Source organism: Prionailurus viverrinus, chromosome A1 (genome assembly GCF_022837055.1).
Source record: "Prionailurus viverrinus isolate Anna chromosome A1, UM_Priviv_1.0, whole genome shotgun sequence".
In the NCBI taxonomy this organism is placed as follows: domain Eukaryota; kingdom Metazoa; phylum Chordata; class Mammalia; order Carnivora; family Felidae; genus Prionailurus; species Prionailurus viverrinus.
Window position 1 is genome coordinate 119451341 of NC_062561.1, and position 11500 is coordinate 119462840.

Consider the following 11500-nt stretch of genomic DNA (forward strand, 5'->3'; position numbering starts at 1 on the left):
CTTTCTGCTCTGCAGATCTCTGTAATCAACCAGTTGGCGAGGAAAATGAGAAAGCGTGGAATCCTGGGTTAAGAGTGCATGAACTAAGCCTCCAAGATGCTTTCCTTATTTTCTTCCACCTTCCATTGGCCAGAAGTCAGTCACATGGTGACATCTAATTGCAAAGGAGGCTGGGAAAGTGACTGAACTGTGTACCCAGAGCAAGGGGAAGCAAGTTTGATGAGCCGCTAGCCAGTTTGCCATGTTTCTTCAGTTGGATTGCTGTGAGGCTTAAACAAGATGATACATAAAGGACTTAGCCAAGAATCTGGCATGAAGTAGGGCTCATTAATGGAAAACTATTGTTTTTAACAGTCTTAACAGAGTTCTCTGAAAATAGAGCTCAAGTCTACTTCTGAATGTCACATGTTCCCCTCTCCCAAAAATAATATTTTTTACAACTTAATCTTTTTGTGAATAAACGATTAAATGTTGAGACAGATATGTGAGGAATGAGCAGTTTGATTATATTCCATCTCCCCAAAGGGCAGTGTCTAATGATTTTTGAACTGTAACTCTTTTTGGTATCTTTGGGCCTTCAAAGCCAGCAAGCATATTCAAAAGTCACAAGATATGGAAAAGGACCAGAAAGTGCTAAAACAATATTGAAACTTGTGTAAACAAGGAGCCATCCTGCCTAGGGCACAAAATACAGAAATAGAAATGAAATTTGAAGTGCATGGTCAGGCCTGTAAGTATATGGGCAAGAACTGGTTGAAAATACACATCTGGTTTGTTGGATTATAAATTATGTTTCTCTCTGCTGGTATTTGTTAAGGTACATACAGCATTAAGAGAGTATTACAGTGCTTCATTATGTGCTCTCTTTCATTAGTCTATGCCAGAGAGTGGGATGAATCACAGTGAGGTTTTATGTTCCTGTGGGAGCCAGTGATGAAGGACTATGAATGAAAAAATTTCTGGGATGAAGGCTCCACCAGAGTGCCTGTCTCCAGTGGTGAGGGAGCTAACGTACCACCTCAATAGAGGACCCCTCGGGGTCCATGATGGGCCAAAGTTTGCAAGACCTGGATATGTGCATAATTCTGGGGAGAAAGTCCTTCATATTCATTCATTAGGTTTGCCTTTTTGGTAAAAACAACTTAGAGTAAGTCAGCTGGATTACTTTTTAAATATACCTTTAGGGCTGGTTGGGTATAAAGTAAGCACTTGTTAGATCCACCTAATAGGAATCCTAAGCATCCATGGCCATCCTTTGGCCCCTGGCTTTTTGGAGATGATGCTGTGGATTAATTTCCTCCCATTTGATGAACTTCAGTCATCAAATCCAGAGCACTTTTGTGTCCTCAGATGAATATTGTCAGAGACTTGTTCTTTAAAATTTAAGCTATTAAGATCTTAGTTAACATTTAATGAGCATTCCCTTAGGCTTGACTGTAATTTTCTAGAAACATGCGCACATACACAAATGTCAATGAGTGACTACTTTTTTAACTAGCATCATGAGTAGGACAAAATTCTGAAACCCCACATGAAGAAATGCTTTCCAACAGCATCTTTCCATCCTGTCCTCCAGTAAGAAGCATGCAATAGTATATGCCCTCTTGCTTGAAACAAATCTGAATACAGGTCTTAAATATATGGCCCCCACAATTACTGGCATAATACTCCCTCATATTGGTACAAACATTTTGTAGAACGTATTTACTTGGTCCTTTGGAATAAAATTAGGAGGCACCCAATAATAGAAGATGGTACCAAGAGAGGGTGTAGAAACCTAGGCATCTAGCCATTGGACACACACACACACACACACACACACGGTTGGGGGGGAGAGTCTTTTGTTTTTCTTTTTTTTTTTTTCAATATATGAAATTTATTGTCAAATTTGCTTCCATACAATACCCAGTGCTCATCCCAAAAGGTGCCCTCCTCAATACCCATCACCCACCCCCTCCCTCCTACCCCCCATCAACCCTCAGTTTGTTCTCAGTTTTTAAGAGTCTCTTATGCTTTGGCTCTCTTCCACTCTAACCTCTTTTTTTTCCTTCTTTGGGTGGGGGGGAGAATCTTAAGATGCCTATTTCAATTATCTATTCCTGCCTAAAAATCATCTCCAAACCTAGTTTCTTAAAATAGCAAGGATTTTTTTTTTTTTGCCCTCAATTCTGTGGGTCAGAAAATTTGAGGAGGGCTCCTGTGTGTCCCATATGGTATCTGCTGGAATGCTTTGACTGCAGCTGGATGATCCAAGAGGGCCTTAGTCCACACATCTGAAACCTTGGTACTAGTTGTCGCTTGGATACCTTGATCCTCTTCCTGGGGGCCTCTGTCTCTCTGCCTCCATGTGATCCCTCATCACTTGGTAGTCTAGGGCAAACTATCAGGGGGGCAAACAGAGAAACCACAAGGCCTCCTAAGGCATAGGCCTGGAATAGACAGAGTGTTGCTTCAGCCACATTCTGTTGGTTAAAGCAGGTCACCAGGCCAGCCAGATTGAAAGGGTGGGAAATAGAACCCACCTCCGCTGGGAGAAGCACTGTGCTCATAGAGGTGAAGGAGCAGTTGTGGGCCACCGTCTGTGCAGGGGTTCTCTCATAAGACCTCACCTCGCATTCCTGGCAGGTTTGCGTGTAGTTTCTGTTGGAGAAGGCATTGCTTTCCTATGAGAGTCTTGCCCTAAACACAGGCAGCTCCTCAGTATTTCTTATAGGAAGCACTCTTCTCCTTCTCCTCAGCATTGCCAATTTTTACAGAACCGGGGGACATTTGGTGATACTGACAAGTTAGTCCTCAAATACCCTTTGAAAGCCTCAGTGTGGGGAACTAACTCATCAATGTCTAAAACTGGAAAAACCTCTTTGTCATCAAAATTGACATTTAAAAGAGAGAGGAGGGGGAATGCTTGCTAGCCAGAAAATTCACTTTTACCTGACGAAACATCTTTTTTGAAGAGAAGGAAAAAGGCTCCTATGTTTGAACTGGCTTAAGCATATGGCTAAAGCATATGGCCATAAACTCTGTCCTTCACCTCCCCCTGCAGATCCAGCGAGGAGAGCACTGTTTGGAACCGTTGTAGGAAATAAATATCCCACAGTAAGTGGAGGCAGAGAGGAAAAAGCCAGAAGATAGCAATTATGTTTGGGGACTCATGGGGGATCGTCCTTTTTCCATGTTTGGTAATACATACAGATATGTAGGTAATGGATTTTTGTAACGTGCATAGTCTAGAGGTAATATTGGCCGCAATAGTTACCCTTTTTAAAAAAGTTTTTAATGCTCATTTATTTTTGAGATAGTGTGAGCAGGGGAGGGCAGAGAGAGAGGGAGACAAAGAATCCGAGGTAGGCTCCAGGGTCTGAGCTGTCAGCACAGGGCCCATCGTGGGGCTTGAACCTACAAACTGAGATCATGACCTGAGCTGAAGTTGAATGCTTAACCGACGGAGCCACCCAGGCACCCCAGCAATAGTTAACTTTTACTTATAGCTTCTTGTCTACAAGATAATGTGCCAAGCAGCTTTATATCCATGATACCATTTCATTTTTGTAAGATCAATATTTTTCCTCTAATTTACAAATTATAAACCTGATGTGCAAGAAGTTTAAGAAACAGCCTTTAGGAGAGGAGCTAGGACTGAAATGCTTTCACAACCCAAGCTATTCAAATCTGTTCTAGTTTGTCTCTGGACACTGCATTGTTTGAGCACCTACTGTTGGCTGCAAATGAGTAAGATCGGACGTTTTTCCCAAGGTGCTCCAATTTTATCAGGGTACAACTAAGCATGATACCGTGTGCTAAGTGGCATCCAATAAGATGAGTAAAATGTATGGCAGCACCGAGGAGAAATCATTTAATTTTGTTGGTATCAGGCTCAGACATATAAAGACGTTTTCTAGGCAGAGAAAGAGTTGAGACAAGAGGAACAGCCTTCCAGGGGAACGTCAGTCAATCAGGATTAATTAACTCATGTGTATTAAACTTTACACGGTTGAGAAAGAATGGTGGGTAATATGTTAGCAAGTGGTGGGGGATGCTGCCAAAAACTGTTGGTTTTACCCATTGTCTGGAGTCTTGAAAGCTACAGGAAAGGGTTTGTGTTTACTCCTGAAAAATGAGAACTGTCAGGTTTCCAGGTAAAGGGGTGAAATGATTACCTCAGCACTTTGGAAGGACCTCCCTGGGAGCTGAACCAAATTGTACTTTGATTATTGATATCAAAATCACTTGTTAAATCGTGAAATCATAGAGCTGACCATACTGTTGTAAACTTGTGGCTTTATATATAAAAACAGTTTCAGAGTGTAACCTTTGACTTACAGTCCTTACTTAACACAAGGTACACCAAGATCCTAATTTTATTTGGTTCTTCGTGAGATCTAAAGAAGAATAAACTTAAGAGATTGCCTTTTTTAAACAAACAAACAAACCTGTAGTCACATTTCAAAGGGGAAAGATTTTAAGTCTTGCTGCAAACTTGGTTTAAGGTAACAATCTGTTATGTAAAATGACTATTTCTGTATGGATGCAATCTTTGCCCAGCTCACAGCTGATCACTCTCAGCCTTAAAACATCAAGCAGGCCAATATGTAGGGTTAGTGGCAGGTACCAATATTTATATGCTGCTAGTTAAGATAGTAAAGCAAAATGGTGAGTGCTGTCATTGTAAAATGCCCCAAAGCCTAGGGTTTTTGCTACTTTAAATTTTTTTTTTTTTTTTGGAAGACTACATTGCCAATAACTTTAAAATTTTAGGTGTTTGGGAAGAGCAATCCTATCAAGGAAACAAACTGCTTTCTTCTTATATGGTTTTAGTTAAACATGAAATCTCTGGTTAATAACGTGTGTGTGTTTGTGTGTGTGTGTGTGTGTGTGTGTGTGTGTGTTACATCTTCCTATTAAATTCCAACCTATAATAGTAGGATTGGACCCACTCGTTCTGTGATGGTCCACAATATTTCTTATGGCTGTGACACTCAAAAGGGTTTTTGCACATGAAGAAGAATGTGCATGTGCGCATATGTGCCCGTGCACCACATGCTTTTATCAGTATTGCCCCTTTCAATGCCTGTCGATCTTTTATAAAAGAAATCATCATGATTCTTTTCCCCGGTTCATCAGTTTGCTTTGGAAGAGGTAGGAGGGTTGATCTTTACATTGTTAATTCTTAGAAATGCCCAAAGATGCCCCCTTTTAAAGTATGTTAACTTTGAATCTACATGACAAGGAGAAGAGCTGGTAACCATGGATGGCCCCACTAAACACTAGGGTAAACACCATGGCCTAAGCAATCTTGCATTCCCATTGGAATGGTAGTGTCTTTCAACGCATTTGTCTTGATTTGAGTTGATTTGGGCCCACCAAACTACCTTGATCTGCTTTTACCAAAATGTCAGTGGAATTGAAATCCATTGCACTGGTGTTGGGGTTTGCACACAAAATGTACATCAGTTAATAGAATACAATTGGCTTGAGCTGTTTTTGGCAACTGACAAGCATTTGGTAGTTTTATTTCATTTTCTTGATATTTCAAGTTGTTGTTGATACGCAACATTAATGATGATGATGGAGACTGGGAATTAGGGGAATTAATGGGAAATTAATCTTGTATCTTATGATCGTGGCTTTTTTTGTGTGTTCATCAGGAATTTTTGTGACCTTTCCTTCCATTCATTCCTGAATATACTTTTTTTGGTCCTATCCATGTTAGGTTTAAAAGTAAGCTAGATTTACTTGTATGCTGGTCTGGAATGCTTCCTTCACGGGCCTTTTTACTTTTCTTAAGTGTCAAGTGCGTGCACGTTAATCTTTAATCATGTGATAAGGTTGTGGATCTAAGCATGTATATTCCCTCCCAATAAGCCCCAGATAAACCAATCATTGTGTGAATGTGTAGCTCCTTTAATGTTGCTCAGATAAGGGTAGAGTTTTGTTATGTTTTCGTCTCTTCCTCTCTGTTGACAAAAAGAACAAGAAATAGAATCTTTTTTGAGATAGTGAAAACCCTAACATCCCATGGATTACCCGTGCCATCTACATATGCCCTCCATTACTAAATGGAATTGGTTTCTTCTTGAAGGACTGTTAATAAAACTCCCAAACTACTTTCTAAATTGTTGATCTCTCTGCCAAAATGCTGATAGCGATAGGACATCGGACTTCCAATTGTCCTTAAAAACCCTCTCTGTAGCTGTAGCCTATGAATTTGGTTTAACTGTTACTATAAATGAGCCCTATTACGACTTGCCTGGCTTTCCCATGGAAAGGCGCTGGGTTTATGGCTTCTCGGGCCCTAAGTGGCCTTGCTGCACTGTCTGTCCATGAGAGGGAGTGGGCAGTCTGCGAGCCCTGCTTGGTAGTTCCAGCCTTCCACTCCCAAAGCAGACAGTCCTCACGTTAAACAAGCCCAGATTTGTTGATCCTTTAATACTTGGAACTGATGAATTTGTGTCTCAGGAAAACATTCAGTCTCTTCTGTTTTGCTTTGTAATCCCCAGGCCTCTGTCATTGATTTATTGTCTGAGAGCTACTTTGCAGTTACAGACCAGGAACTCTTCATCATGACCTAATTTTCCTCCCATAAAAATCACAGCACATAATAAAGAGTGTACCCCACACGTTTTAGGGAAGCTCCTAATCCTTGTAAATTACAGGAGCATGTATGAACGGGACCGGAAGAGGTGTAAAAATGTGTATGTGCCATGGCTAAAAACAAATTTAGCAAGTGTCAGTGGTCTACAGTGTCAAGATGGGCCTCTGGCAGGCAGGGGGGGCAGGCAGTGAAATTTGAGTTTTGTAGATGATGCAGAGGAAAAGAACAGGAAATTTTAACATTGCTGTAAGCAGTTAAGATCGATGTTTTGCAAAGAGCAGTAATTAAATTTGCACTTATAAATTAAATCCTTGTGTCCTGACTGCAAATAATTCATTGTTGAGTCTCCACTTATTTCCCTTCTTCCACTTTTTTATTAAATGCAGTAATATCTCTTGAATGCTGAGTGTCAAACCGTGTTAGGTGTTTCAGTCTTCGCCACAGTCCCGGGAGTTTTTACAGATGAGGCATCTGAAGGTCAGAGAGTTACACAACTTGTTCAGAGTCCCAGAACTACTAGTAAGCAACTAAAGTCAGATCCATTGAACTGTAAAACTTGTATCCTTTTTGTTTTGTCCTCTGTCTCTCAAATTAATAATAGGTATAAAGACTACAGGTGGTTAAGATCCAGACAGTCGTGCTAAGTTTCCAGTCCAGCTACGTGCACATAGGTGACCTTGGACAAATCAGTTTATCTTCATGGAGTCTTAGTTTCCTTGCATTCACTATGCCAAGAATAATAGTACCTTTCTTACAGAGTTATTCTGAGTAAAAATAATGAGATAATTTATGCAAATAACTGAGCATGATGGCCACTCAATACCTATTGGTTATTTTATTGTTATTTATACCACTGCCATCTCTAGCCCATTCTTTGCTAGGTTCCGTGTGCTCAGTGCTTCATGTGCCTTAGCTTTTTAATAGCTCTGTGAGGCAGGCATAGGATACTCCTTGTTTACACAAGAGAAACAGGCTCAGAGGGATTGAGGCTCTTGCCTGAGTTGAACCCAAGTCTGTCTAGCTCCCAAGCCTCTTTGCTTTCCACCCATATGACAAGTGTACATTCCTTTCCTGTGCTTTTTGTGGCCTTGTGACAGTGATGCTGATTATCAGTGTTGGTGAGGTCAGTGCAGCTGTAGGTGTTGCCCACTGAGTAAGCAGCAGAACCTGGACTCCACCCGGTTCTGTGTGACTGCAGAGCCCAAAGTGCCCTGACCACTCTCCTGACCACAGCTTAAGGAGAAACAGGAGTTTGGTATTTATGGGACTGCTAATTCCACTTATAGGAAGCTTGAAATGGAGAATACTTGGAAGAGTATCCAGAGTTGTATTTTTATTTTACAGTTTTATTCCTCAGTAGCTTCCAGAAGGCTTATAGCCTTCCCAATAAGTTTTTTTTTTTAATGATTATTTTTGAGAGAGAAAGTGCAAGAATGGGGGAGGGGCAGAGGGCAAGGGGGACAGAGGATCGGAGCGGGCTCTGCACTGACAGCAGGGAGCCCAGTGCAGGGCTTGAACTGACAAACCCTGAGATCATGATCTCAGCCCAAGTCAGACACTCAACCAACAGAGCCACCCAAGCACCCCAGCTTTCTGAAAAACTTTTATTTCTAAGGCGTTCCTAACCAAGTCAGAATTAGTTTGTAAGTTTGGATAGAATTAACAGGCCACTTGGGGCACAAAATAAATCCCCGCCCCCCTTGTGTATTCATTTGGAAAGTCTCTGTGACATGAGTAGATTGTTCCAGCCACATGGTAGAGTTCCATAAATCCATTGTTTATAGGTGATGGGAACTCACCCTTCCATCATTCAGCAGTCATTTGTACACTGATTGTGCTGAACAGAACAAAGGAAACCTCGTTGGATTTTCTTGAAATTATCTCTTCCAAGCAAAATAGGATCGGAATAACCAACAAAACTGTGAAAAATTCAGATTCGCATCAGAATTCCAAATTGAGCTTTTGGCACAGAGACAAACTCTTGGCCTGGCTAGAAGGCGGCCAGACCATAAGCAGGCTTGAAACAGCTCGCATTTGTTCAAGTTTCAGAGTTAAATGAACAACAGTATTTTGGGGAATGATTTCCCAGTCTCCTTAATGTAAGTTTGTATCCTCTGCGCTAGTGGTCGTGAGGTCTCATTTACAGAGGTGCCCTTGCACTTCAGAAACACATGTAATCACAGTGGCGATAGTCTTGTGTCCGGCACTTTGCATTTTGGCGCATGAGAACAGCCCCATCAGAGCTCTTCGGCGGCCTGGGCCTGGCTCACATCGAGGCCCAGAGAGCTGGCCTTGGGGACTGTAGTTCTCACCCGAAATGGTGCTGGTTTCCCAAACAACTTTTCTTTGAAAGAAAGCTACCTGTCTGCAAGAATCAAATACTCTCCTATGTTCCCACATCTCTTCCTGCTTGGTGTGTATCAGCATTGCTTTGGAAGCAATTTTTCACACATCTGCCGAAATCCACGGCCTTTCCTCACAACTCAAGTCGTCTTTGTTTCCCCAGCATTTCCTACAGTTTTTAGGCAGGAGTACAACCACCACATTTTTGGTGACAGTTGAAATTAATATGCGTATACATTATCTCTGTGCCCATTATAGTTGCGCGAAGAGCTCCAAAGCTTGGAGGCCAGACGTAAGGGGGCGGAGGCCTCTCACTAAGTCTGAATTCATTTTCAGATGTTTTCAGCTATCGGGATGGCCGAGAGGGCTGTACTTGAGGCCAGAGGCAGAGGGGTGCTAAGAGGCACCATTACCTGTTGAAATCCGTGCTTGTGGGTCTGGGGCATGGCTTCTATAGTGAAGATTGGCTGGAAAAGCTGAGCTGAAAGAATGAGACGGCTGAAGAAGTGGAGAGTGCAGATGGGAGAAGCCACAGCCGTAGATTCCGGTTCCCACCCCTCTCCTGCTTTGCTGTGCAGCAGGTCAGGAAATCTCTCCCGTGGCACGCTTACCCTACTTTACATGCTGAATTGACCTGCGGCTTAGAGCTCACGTGAGTACCTAGCACAGCACCTGGCGTGCAGGCACGGATGATCACATATAGGAGCAAGGTTTACATGTCAGTGATATTCGTGTGCCATGAGGTGCTCACCCGGGAGTAGGCTCATGGCTCAGTGTTGTTTCGGGAACACAGTAAAGGGGAGAAAGCCTCTTAGAGGCTGTGGTCCTTGAGCTCATTAAGAACCATGGTTTCTTTTTGCTTCCCTCGCAGATACTCAGGAGACTTGTACATATATATGCATAGCGCTGGTACTTATTTTTAGGGGTGCCAATTCCTCTGGAAGCTAGGACGTTTCTGTTGTTTTTGCTTTAAGTCCCCTTCTCTTCTTACCCCCTCGCCCCACTTGAACTCAGCTATGTTGTGATTCAGTTTATTTTGTTGAAAATTCAGTCCCCTAGGGAAAATATGATAATGCTGTTTTCAGACAGCTGTGTTTGGGAGCGAGACTGACTTAACCAGCTGGCTGGCATCATTGGAGCCCAAGGACTTGCCAGCCCATGGAGCGCAGCTGTCTTGGCTAAAATTCTCATCATTCTTATGACTTTGCTTTCTATATATCTGCTTCAGAGTTCTACTTTAAAATGTATGCACAAAGAAGAGAGGGCCATTAGTCTGTGGTGTGTCTAATGCCATCCATAGTTGAAGGAAGTGGGGTACCCCTACCTTTCTCTTGTTACTCATGATTGTTGAGAAAGAAGAAATCCAGAAGGAGGCTAGCTCCAGAGTGACAGATGATAATGAGTGGATCAATAAATATTGATATCTTAATACAGTGTGGTTGTCATATAACCATTAAGAATCACGTTTACCATTTTTTTTAATGTTTATTTATTTTTGAGAGGCAGAGATAGCAGAAGCAGGGGAGGGGCAGAGAGAGGCGGGGAGACACAGAATCCAAAGCAGGCTCCAGGCTCCGAGCTGTCAGCACAGATCCCGACCCGGGGCTCAAACCCACGAACCATGAAATCATGACCTGAGCTTAAGTCGGATGCTTAACTGACTAAGGCGCACCAACCTATTTTTTAAACAAGGGAGAAACGTTGAAATATACTGTTAGATGTATGGGATACTAAAGTATGTAGATTATATAATCCCAATTAGGGAAGATGTTCTTTTGACATTAAGTGAGATAACTCACACAAAACACTTAACCTGGCACCTGGCATATGGCAGATGCCCAGTAAATCACAGCTACCGGATGCAAACTCTCCAGCCACAGGGAACACATTTACCTCGTGCAGTGCTAGACCCAGAGTCCTCGGTATGAAGTAAATGCTCGAAAGATCTTTCTTGATTGAATGAATTAGTGTGACTATTTTTATGTGTTTGAAAAGAAATCTAGAAAAACCGAGGGAGACAGCTTTCTGTGTTATCTGTGATTGTATCTATAGTTGTGGCAGTTTAACCTGTCTGCCTTGGTTCTTCATTATAAATGGTGAGGACAGTCCCTGTTGCTCCAGATCATTGAGAATTGAATGAGCCACATGTAAAACACATGCAGTGACTAATCCCCAGGGAACTGACATTACATGGCGGCTACGGTAATCATGGCAAGCACTGTATAAGTGTAGCTGTTATCATAGTTCTATCAAACTTATATCTGTAAAAAGAGAAAAAATTGTCATGATTTTAGTCTATTGTTTTCTTCTTATTTTCCCTGGGACTTTTCTTTTCTTTTTTTTTTTTTTTTTTAGTGAAAGCTTAAAAGAAAAAAGTTCATAAGAAAACTCACATGTTTGTAGTAGTTACCTTTAAGTAGTGGAATTGGAAAAGTTGTTCTCTTTTTTTTCTTGATGCTTTTCTACATTTTCCAAATGTTAGTACTGGTTACATTTGTCATCAACCTTCCCCCCCCCGCCCCCCCCCCCCCCCGCCTTTTAAATAAGAAAACACTCAGCATCAAA

General features: G+C 41.9%; 1 protein-coding gene across 7 annotated transcripts in view; it reads left to right on the plus strand.

Annotated features, from left to right (window-relative positions):
- Positions 1-11500, plus strand: part of ARHGAP26 (Rho GTPase activating protein 26) — a 427184-nt gene that overhangs the window by 326437 nt on the left and 89247 nt on the right. The gene's annotated exons all lie outside the window — the stretch shown is intronic.